Genomic DNA, 10,884 nt, shown 5'->3' with positions numbered 1-10,884 from the left:
TGATGACGCATTAAATTTTACAAATGACCGTTCACTATTTCATGGCTTAGTTGTAGCAAAACTGAATTACCGAAATCCGAAAGGTTAATTGATTGAAAATATCCAGGTGACCAAGTCCAAACGCCTTTTGAGTTGCAAGTTGAATATAAATAATCATCTGCCCTTATATATCTTCGGTTATCACTTTGAAACTTCCAAATCTACTTCTCTTTCTTGTTTACAAACAAACCAGTGGCCATGGATGTTCGTAGCAGCATCCAAACCATAACCCGCGATTCATCATCGTCAAAATATCATGTTAACTACGATGGCAAAACAATAGAGACCACGGTGACTAACAAAGCTGCCATCATAAAGACATGGGTGGATGATATCGTCATCATCTATGCACGCAACCCAAAAATGGTGGTAGGGTTGGATGTTGAATGGAGGCCTCACCATAACCCGTCAATGAGCAACAAATCTGCCACTCTTCAACTATGCATCGACAAAAAGTGCCTAATCATCTAACTCTTCTACGTTGATGAGATTCCATTGTCCCTGAAGTGCTTCCTTCTGAACCCTAGGTTTACTTTTGTTGGAGTTGAGGTAGATGAGGATATTTTAAAGCTTAAGAATGAGTATGGATTGGATTGTTCTAGAAGTGCAGATGTTCGGTCTGAGACAATAAAGAGATGGCCTTACATGTATAGTAGGAAGCCAGGTTTGAAGCATATTGCAAGGGACGTAGCAGGACTCTACATGGAGAAGCCATTGCATGTGTGCAGGAGCGAGTGGGATGCAAGGGTTCTTAATGAAAAACAAGTGGAGTATGCATGTATTGACGCGTATGCGTCATACAAGATTGCTCACAAGCTTTTCCTTGAAGATTAATTAAAATCTAGTTCTCTATCTGGTGGTGTCTTGTTATGGGTTTCTAAGTTGCATGCAAGAGGTTTTTTTTTTGTTGGGTGTATTTGAATTCTAATGTTTCTTTATGAATTTCTACGTTGTATTTTGACAGTATTCGCAATGTCAGTTGGAAAGTTTATGATTTTAATTTTCAATCATTACAGTTGTTGATTTTTTATTTTTTCATAATAATATATAGTATCCCACTAGATCATAAAACAATCTGTCCGATATTTTTTAGCTAAGGCCATCAGAAATAAACATGGGCGCAAATATATAACTAAATCATTTCCTGATGGTATGATAAAATTAAAGATCTCTATTCTTGAATTTCTATAGAATATTGAATTAGTAAGGAGTAGCAAGGAAAGATATTGAGTTCATATCGTTTTTTTTGCTAAAGGTAAATCTCGAATTGGTTATGGTTAAATCGTTTTCTGATAGGAGTTGATTGCAACTTATATGTTACAATGTCATCCCAAGCCATGTTATCTTTATGATGATTGGAGTTTCTTATCAATCTGTTGATCTTCCTCCAATTTTCTCATCAAAAGTATGGTAACGCGCGTGTGTTAATTTTGGTCATTTTCCATCATAATTTTGTAAGCACTAAACCTCAAAGTAGTAAATCATCGTGAATGCCCTTATTGTCTTTTTTTTAGAATGAATCGATTATTTAATTAGATTTTCAAGCAGAATTAAGATTGAACCGTTAACCACTTTCAAGCAGAATTAAGCTCTTAGTTGTGGTCTAAGATACGATTTGAAAAGTTAATCAAGCATACTTCTTCAATGATACCCGAAAACAGACTTGACAAATCTCCTAAAAGGTTAGAGCACTTCTTGACGTTTCAATTTATTTTAGGTCCGAATCAATTTAACTATTCAGTGAACTTCTCATAATAATAACCAATTGATTTGATCATAGACAAAATGTCAACCGGTTGATTTTCATCTGATAGATACATGCATGGTAATCTTTAGATCATAGTAGTATATGTTAAGCGAAAATGACATATAGGACCTATAATGTTTTTAGGGTCTACTTTTTTAGCCACTTAACTTATTTTTTGACCTAATAAGGAAACCAAGTAGAGGGAACCTGTTTATTTAGCCATTTTCACCTCTTTTCCCCGGTTTTATTGACAAAACTTGGGGCCTACCTCTCTCTCTCTCTCATCCTGTTTCTTTTCTTTTTACCCAAAAGAACATTTCATCTTCTTCATCTTTTAATCAAAATTCCACATCCATTCATGAACAAACATACACTCATGCACACCTACTCTCGCTCTCTCCATATTTTTGGGTTATCCAAAATGCAGTGCTCAACAAACACTCAAAAGAAAACCCATAAATCCAATTTTATAATCGATTTATGTAAGTGTATATGTAGGTTTGGTTCTGGAAATTGATTTCTATATGTTCATCCCCAAATATCGATTTTTATGTGTATGTTTTCGTTTCTGAAAACGATATGTGTATGTGTTTATGAATCTGAAATTGTTTCAAAAAGTTACATGTGTGTGTGAATTAGAAATCGCTCCTTCTTCCTCTGGTCACTCACTGACCCTCGCTCGTCCTTTGGTATCATGTGATTTGTATGTGTTCGTAATGTTCTTTTGCAAAATCAAATCAAGATTTAGAGAGAAGGCGGAGAGGCACTGTTTACGTGAATAAGAAAGAGGAAAGAAAGGTGGGTGGCTGTCGGTATTAGAGCTCTAAGAAATTGGAGCTTCAAGATTAAAAAAATTACTCTATTCTTATTTATGGGCTAGCAAACATGCACATAATATTGGACGTAGTTGTGGATATAACTTCAAGCAACATGTTACTCAATGAACATACGAACCCCACAATGACAGATGTGGGTTATCAAGATTGTTGACAAACATAGCCAATCTTCATGCCGAAGAAGATGATCGGGTACGACTAGATAAGTAGAAGCAATTATGTGGCTATTAGATGGTCGGTGAGGTTCACCGGAGACAACAAACGGTGGTCAATGATTAAACAAAAAACTCAATCCCCTTATTTGTTGATATGATGCTAGCTACAGCAGGAGCAGGAGTACAGGACCTCTATTTGCAGGTGGGTTTCAGGGAGAGAGAATTAGAGAGAGAGAGAGAGAGAGAGTATGGGAAAATTCAAAGTCAATATAAGAAAATTGGTCAACAAATGTCATTGTGTCAAAGAAGTAACCGGCTGACCCCTTCAATTTGGTCAAAAGGATGTAATCCACCTGACAAAAACAACTTTGTGCCCTCATAAGGCCACAAAAATTGTTTAGGGTCTAAAAGGATAAACCCTACAAAGTTCGTAGTGCATTTGTGTCATTTTCCTTATATGTTAAAGCCATTTTATAACATATGTAAGTTCCTTATGTGATTAATTACATTCCAATTAGTCATTTTATAGCATATGTAAGTTCCTTAATTGATTGATCACGTATGTAAAAGCCATTTTAAAGCAACCTTATCTTACAATCCCTTTCTTGGATTCCATCACCAATTTCTCTTCTCTTTATCCCTTTAGGGAGGAGGGTATCATGAATATTTTAAGGGAGGTTGTAACGCCTGTGTTTCTGGGCTTGCCATTTTTAGCAATGTAATAGTCTAGGTTAACCTTTGTAACTCAACTTGAAATAATAAAAATGTATTATTTGTGAATTATGTGATTTATGTGTTTATTTTCTTAATTATTAGAATTTAATGAATTAAGAATAAAATAAGCGTCAAAATTAAAGTGTGAGATAAACCCGATATCTTTGCATAAAGTTGTAGTGGTTGGAACAAGGATTCCGGAGATATAAGGAATGCCAAAATCCGAGTTATAACGAAGAAGTTATGACCTGTCGAAGTTTCGCGACAGAACCGGCACGACGCCGAGCGACGTAAAATATGAATTTAAGATAGAGTGATATTTAGCCTTAACAATCTAAATGAAAGTCGTAGATTTCGTTAAACCGAGAGCGTGCATAAAAGGAACGCCCAAATCTGACTTCGTATGAGGAAGTTATGATTTTCTGAAGTTTCGACGTGGCAGTATGCAGCCCGAATACTCGATTTGAGATCGAGCGGTTTTTAGCCGAAACAATCTAAATGAGAATCGAAGATCTCGTTGTTAGTAGCGAAACGATGAAAATTTAGGCGAGAACGGACGTCAGACGAAGAAGTTATGAATTTATAACGAAGTTTTTCTGTCCCGGCCTTCTAAAAATAAATAATAAAAATAAAAGTCAAAATTAGCCAATGGAGTCTAAATGAAAGTTGTAGAGTATGGTCTGACCTTCGCATGGATATAAAGAACGTCGAAAACGGAGCTCGTATGCGAAAGTTACGCAATTTAGAAAATTGACAAGTCAATTACGCCCCGCGTACTCAGTCGGATGCAACTTGTCTGACCAATACTCGAGTGCCACCAGTCGACGCATGCAGTGACGTCAAAGTACGCCCCGCGTAACCGAGTACGCCCCGCGTACTGAGTACGCCCTGCGTAATTTGATTACGCCCCGCGTAATCCCAGACCCAACAGCCTATAAATAGAACTCGAATTCAGCCATTTTCTCTTGTTCAAACTCTTCTCTCTCTCTAAGTTTTGCCTCGTTTTGCGTGCCGTTTATACCCCGAAGGCCCGGTAATATTCCCGAGCCCCAAAGCAAGATCCGAAGCCCCGAGAATCCCGAAGAGCGTTATTCCCGAGCCGAAACGCTGCCCGCGAGGAGCCCGGTTTTGTGAAGATCTTCCAGATCTACGGAGAAACACCTCTTCTGCAAGCCGTAGTGCTGCCCGATCATCTTCTGATCAAGTGAGTGTATAGTCCCTTTTCAATACGCGATATTATACAAGTAATCGTTAAACGTATTTAAGAATGCGGGATGTGAGTGTGTAGTTACTTTCATTCCAACACAATATTATGAAGTATTTTATATAAAATACGTGCTATGTGTATATATTTTGTTGTTATATATGTGAATGTATACCCACTCTCTTCTATCTTATAGATCTGATTATTTCTCAATGAAATACGTGTTATGTGTGTGTGCCTCATCTGTTATGTGAAAAATGTTTTGATTGAGCATGCTATACAGGTTTTGAAACTACGTATAAAAATGTATATTTTATCTACTAATATGTTGGGTAGAATATGGGTAGATAGTTGGTGTGTAATAAACAGATGAGAGGCCTCGATGTTGTTTTGATCCAGTCATCTAGCGGAATTTAGATGACGACCACGGACTTTTCTAGACAGTCCAGTGGAACTCTAGCAGGCTCATAACCTGTAGGTGTTAATGAACTTGGGTGTTCATTCGCTGTATTCCATCCCCCCATGGTTGCCTTATTTGACTTATATTGCTGAGGAACCCCCGAAGCATGTGTAGTCGCCCCGATGAAATATTCTTAGACTAGGTCCCTTGTGTTAGTTGTTTTAGGGACATAAAGTGAGAATAACGGGAATGGGTAACTAGGTTATTGTTGGTTGATAATAATTAATTAAATTGTTTATTGTGGGTTGAAAACCCTATATGCTCACCAGGCTCCCAAGCCTGACCCACTCAGTTGATTTATTTTACAGGAAGTGGCGCAAGAGCTTAAGATGGGCGAACATCAAGTTGTTTTGTTTACAAGTCTGTATATGTATATATTTGTTGAAAGACTTGTAATGCTATCGTTTATGCTTTATGATCTGTATCGGAACATGACATCCCGACTTTTGATTATGAAATGAAATCACATTTCTTTATGAAATGTTTTGATAAATATCTATTTTATCATGTTTTGTTTTTGGGAACAAATTCCGCATCTCTTTTAAAATTAAAAGGATTTACTCTGAAAATTATTTTAAAAAGCATAGATGAAATCGGTCTTTTCTGGCCGAGATTTTGGGGATGTCACAGTTGGTATCAGAGCATTAGTTTAAGCGAACTAGGAATTTTTAGGATTTCTAGACTTAAACTTAGAATGCTAAGTGGAATTTTGAGATGTGTGTCTGTTATGTTTTAGACACGAGCACTAGTTTATTTTAGGAATATTGCCTAAAATGCTTTATGTGCTAAATGTTGTGTGTTGCCATTATTTGTTCGGATCTATGGTCTGTTGCCGACCGGATCTAGAAACTTTATGTGTGTAGGATTCTAAGCGTACGTCTACGATATTAGAACTAGCATGTAAACGTTTCAGAGTGATAAGGATGATTTCAATATCTATCGTGAATAAGGATCTAATTTCACCTTATTCGGTGTGTAGATAAAAAATGGTGAGAACAAGAAGTGGAGTTGGAAATGCTGATGAAAACAGGAATCAACCACCAGTGATTGAACAAAGACCTATTGTAGCAGCAGCACCTGAGCCAATAACCATGGCTGGTGTGCAATTGATGATTCAGACGATGTTGGATCGTCAGATGGAGGAAACTAGACGGTTGCTTCAACAAAACCGTGAAGAACTGTCGATTCGTGTGGAAGAGCCTGAATTAAATGAAGGGCACTCGGAAGGTGGAAACTTCAGTGGATCAGTTGGTCAAGCCAACCCACCGATAGTTAGGCAAGATAACCGCGATGGAAGGAATGATGGAATGGGATGCAAGTACAAGGACTTTTTGACTTGCAAACCATCGACCTTCAATGGAAAGGAGGATCCGATTGGGGTTATGGATTGGATCTCCGAAATGGAGCTAGCCTTCATGACGTGTGGCTGCAGAGGTAAGTTGCAAACCATCTATGCCGTGCGTCAATTCCGAGGTGGAGCCGTTCGTTGGTGGAACACTCTAGGGAAGACTTTGAGCCCTAATGAGCCACTGCAATTGTCATGGGCAGAGTTCTTGGTGCAGTTTAAGCGCAAGTTCTGCTCAGCTCAAAATCTGTTGGAGTTGGAGAACAGGTTCCTGACATTGACTAAGGGCAGTATGTCAGTTGATGAATACACCAATAACTTCACCGATAAGATGGAGTTTGCCTTGCGTATCGTTCCAGACGAGCTGACGAAGGTGGACCGGTATGCGAAGGGACTCCCATGGGAGTATGAGGTGCCAGTACGTCAGGCACATACTTTAGAGGCAGCTATCTGGGCTGCCAAGTCTGTTGAGAACATGATAAAGGGGAGAACCACCAACAAGGTTGAGGTTGGTGAGAAGAGGAAGTTTAAGGGAACATCTGGTTCCGGTAAGAAAAGCAAATTTTCAAAATCTGATTCGAAAAGGTTTGGTGGGGGTAAAGGAGGGGAAGCGAAGTGGTGTGAAAAGTGTAAGAAAAAGCATTTCGGGAAATGTAGCGAGGATGTAACTTGCTACAAGTGTGGAAAGGTTGGACATTTTGCCAATGAATGTCCGAACAACAAAAGGATGTGTTTTGGTTGTAATGAAGAGGGGCATATTTTGAAAGACTGTCCGAAGAAGAAGGAGGCAGCTAAGCCCAGCATTCCACCAAAGCCGAAGGCGAGAGCATTCCAGATGACACTGGAAGCTGCTAAGGATGAAGCTGATGTTGCTTCAGGTACCTTTCTCGTTAACAATTTGCCTGCCCAAATTTTATTTGATTCTGGAGCCAACTACTCCTTTATATCGCATGAATTTGGTAGAAAACTAGCTTTGCCTATTAATAGACTAGATAATGCTTTATTAGTCGAAGTTGCTAGTGGCAAGTTTGTACCTGTTAGCCATCGAATGAAAAACATCTTAATTGACTTGAATGGGAATAAGTTCTGCGAGGAATTATTGCCTATCGAACTTAACGGTTTCGACATCGTGTTGGGAATGGACTGGCTCAGCGCCAATGATGCCGAAATTTTATGCAAGAAGAAGATAGTTAAAGTAAACCCGCCTGGAAAGGAATCGTTTATGGTGTATGGGGACAAACGCCGAGTGAATTCTGGAATCATTTCCCTAATGAAAGCCAGAAAGTGTTTGACCAAGGGATGTACATCATATTTAGCATTCGTGGTTGATGCTAAAAAGGAAAAGAAGGTGATGCAGAGTATTCCTGTGGTGTGTGATTATCCGGAAGTATTTCCCGAAGATCTTCCTGGATTACCACCTGATAGACAAGTAGAGTTCAGAATAGACATGCTACCAGGAACCACGCCAATAGCAAAAGCACCTTATCGATTAGCACCAACGGAGATGAAGGAGTTGATGATGCAACTTCAAGAGTTGTTGGACAAAGGTTTCATTAGACCTAGTTCATCACCCTGGGGAGCTCCAGTGTTATTCGTGAAGAAGAAAGATGGAACTATGAGAATGTGCATTGATTACAGAGAGCTGAACAAGGCAACAATAAAGAATAGATATCCGTTGCCAAGGATTGATGACCTATTTGATCAATTGCAAGGTTCGAGCTATTTCTCGAAGATCGATCTTAGGTCAGGATATCATCAGCTGAAAGTAAGAGAGCAGGATATAGAGAAGACTGCGTTCAGAACTAGATATGGACACTACGAGTTCTTGGTTATGTCGTTTGGACTAACCAATGCTCCGGCAGCATTCATGGATTTAATGAATAGGGTTTGTAATCCGTTCTTTGATAAATCTGTGATAGTGTTCATCGACGACATTCTGATTTACTCAAAAAGCCAGGAGGAGCATGGCAGACACTTGCGAGAAGTGTTAGAAGTTTTGAAGAAGGAGAAGTTGTATGCTAAGTTCTCCAAATGTGATTTTTGGATTCGTGAAGTCCAATTCTTGGGTCACGTGGTCAACCAGGAAGGGATAATGGTTGATCCAGCAAAGATTGAAGCTGTAATGAAGTGGGAACAACCGAAAAGTCCCACGGAGATCCGAAGCTTTTTAGGATTAGCCGGATATTACCAAAGGTTTATCCAAGGCTTTTCTTCGATTGCTACTCCATTGACAGCTTTGACCCACAAGGGAGCTGCTTATGCTTGGAGTGAGAAGCATAAAAAAGCATTCGAGAAGCTAAAGAAGAAACTATGCGAGGCACCGATACTTTCTCTACCCGATGGAGTTGAAGACTTCGCTGTTTATAGCGATGCGTCTGGGGTTGGATTGGGTTGTGTTTTAACCCAAAGAGAAAAGGTGATAGCATATGCGTCTCGACAACTGAAAGAGCATGAAAAGAACTACCCGACTCATGATTTGGAGTTGGCAGCGGTAGTTTTCGCTCTGAAGATATGGAGGCATTACCTCTATGGCACTAAGTGCAAACTTTTCACTGATCATAAGAGTCTCCAATATCTCTTTAATCAGAAGGAATTGAATATGAGGCAACGACGTTGGCTGGAATTACTCAAGGACTACGACTGTGAGATACTTTACCACCCCGGTAAGGCTAATGTTGTTGCTGATGCTCTCAGTCGGAGAGTCAATCTTGAAAGGAAAAGGCCAAGAGCGTTGAGAATTGAAGTTGTCTCGACCATTGTGGAAAGTATAAAGAAAGCTCAAGAGGAAGCTTCTGAGAAAAATGACCGAAAGGAGGAACGTTTGGGTAAAACGTTGGTGTTTGGTACGAACGGTCATGGACTGAAGGTATTCCAAGATCGTATTTGGGTACCTAAGTCAGGAGGAATTAGAGATCTTCTGATGGAAGAAGCTCACAAGACCATGTATTCGATTCATCCCGGTAGCACTAAAATGTATAGGGACCTGAAACCCTACTACTGGTGGCCGACGATGAAGCTTGATGTTGCAAAGTATGTGGCCGAGTGTGTGACTTGTGCGAGAGTCAAGACACAACATCAGAAACCGTACGGGAGTTTAGAACCTTTACCTGTGCCTATGGGTAAGTGGGAAGACATTGCCATGGATTTTGTCACTAAACTGCCCAGAACAAAGAATGGTCACGATATGATTTGGGTGGTCGTTGATCGATTCACTAAGAGTGCGCATTTCATAGCAGCCAATGAGAAATGGTCTATGGAAAAGCTTGCGAATTCTTACATAAAGGAAATTGTGAGGCTTCACGGTGTTCCGTTAACAATTGTGTCGGATCGTGATAGTCGTTTCACCTCGCGATTTTGGAAAAGTCTACAAGAGGAATTGGGTACCAAGTTGTGTTTAAGTACAGCTTACCATCCGCAGACTGATGGTCAGAGCGAACGAACGATACAAACACTTGAAGATATGCTGAGAGCATGTACCTTGGAATTCCTAGGTAATTAGGATGAACATTTACCGTTGGTAGAATTTTCCTATAACAATAGTTTTCACTCGAGCATTAAGATGGCACCTTACCAAGCTTTGTATGGACAAAAGTGTCGTACGCCGTCTTGTTGGCTTGAGGCTGGGGAAAAGCAGTTTATGGGACCAGAGATGGTTCATCAGACTGCTGAAAAGTTGAAAATAATTAGGGAAAGAATGTTAGCAGCTCAAGATCGTCAAAAGAGTTATGCTGACAAAAAGCGAAGACCGATGACTTTTGAAGTTGGGGATTCGGTTTTGCTTAAAGTCTCGCCGTGGAAGGGACTTATAAGATTTGGTAAAAGGGGAAAATTAAGTCCAAGGTTTATTGGACCGTTTAAAGTTCTTCAGAGGATTGGGAACCAAGCTTACAAGCTCGAACTACCAGAAGAACTGAGTGGAATTCATAACACTTTTCATGTGTGTTATTTGAGGAAGTTCACGGGAGAAGTTCCCGACATGATTCCACTTTCGGAGTTGAGAATTGATGAGAACAAAAGGTTGATTGAAGAACCAGAGGCAATCGTTGACCGAAAGACTAAGAAGTTGCGACGCAAGATGGTCGAATTAGTTCTTGTCCGATGGAAACACACGAATGGGCCAAACCTCACCTGGGAGACGGAGAGTGACATGATGAGTCGCTATCCGCATTTGTTTGTTGATGTGTGATTCCGGGGACGGAATCATTCTAAGGTGGAGAGAATTGTAACGCCTGTGTTTCTGGGCTTGCCATTTTTAGCAATGTAATAGTCTAGGTTAACCTTTGTAACTCAACTTGAAATAATAAAAATGTATTATTTGTGAATTATGTGATTTATGTGTTTATTTTCTTAATTATTAGAATTTAATGAATTAAGAATAAAATAA

The 10,884-nt window shown here is 39.5% G+C and overlaps 1 pseudogene; it reads left to right on the top strand.

Annotated features, from left to right (window-relative positions):
• The first annotated feature begins 237 nt into the window (after positions 1–237).
• On the top strand, positions 238–873 carry LOC111896495 (3'-5' exonuclease-like; annotated as a pseudogene).
• The last annotated feature ends 10,011 nt before the right edge of the window (positions 874–10,884 follow it).

The sequence above is a fragment of the Lactuca sativa genome, chromosome 4 (assembly GCF_002870075.4).
Source record: "Lactuca sativa cultivar Salinas chromosome 4, Lsat_Salinas_v11, whole genome shotgun sequence".
Classification (NCBI taxonomy): domain Eukaryota; kingdom Viridiplantae; phylum Streptophyta; class Magnoliopsida; order Asterales; family Asteraceae; genus Lactuca; species Lactuca sativa.
This window is presented reverse-complemented; position numbering and strand designations above follow the sequence as displayed.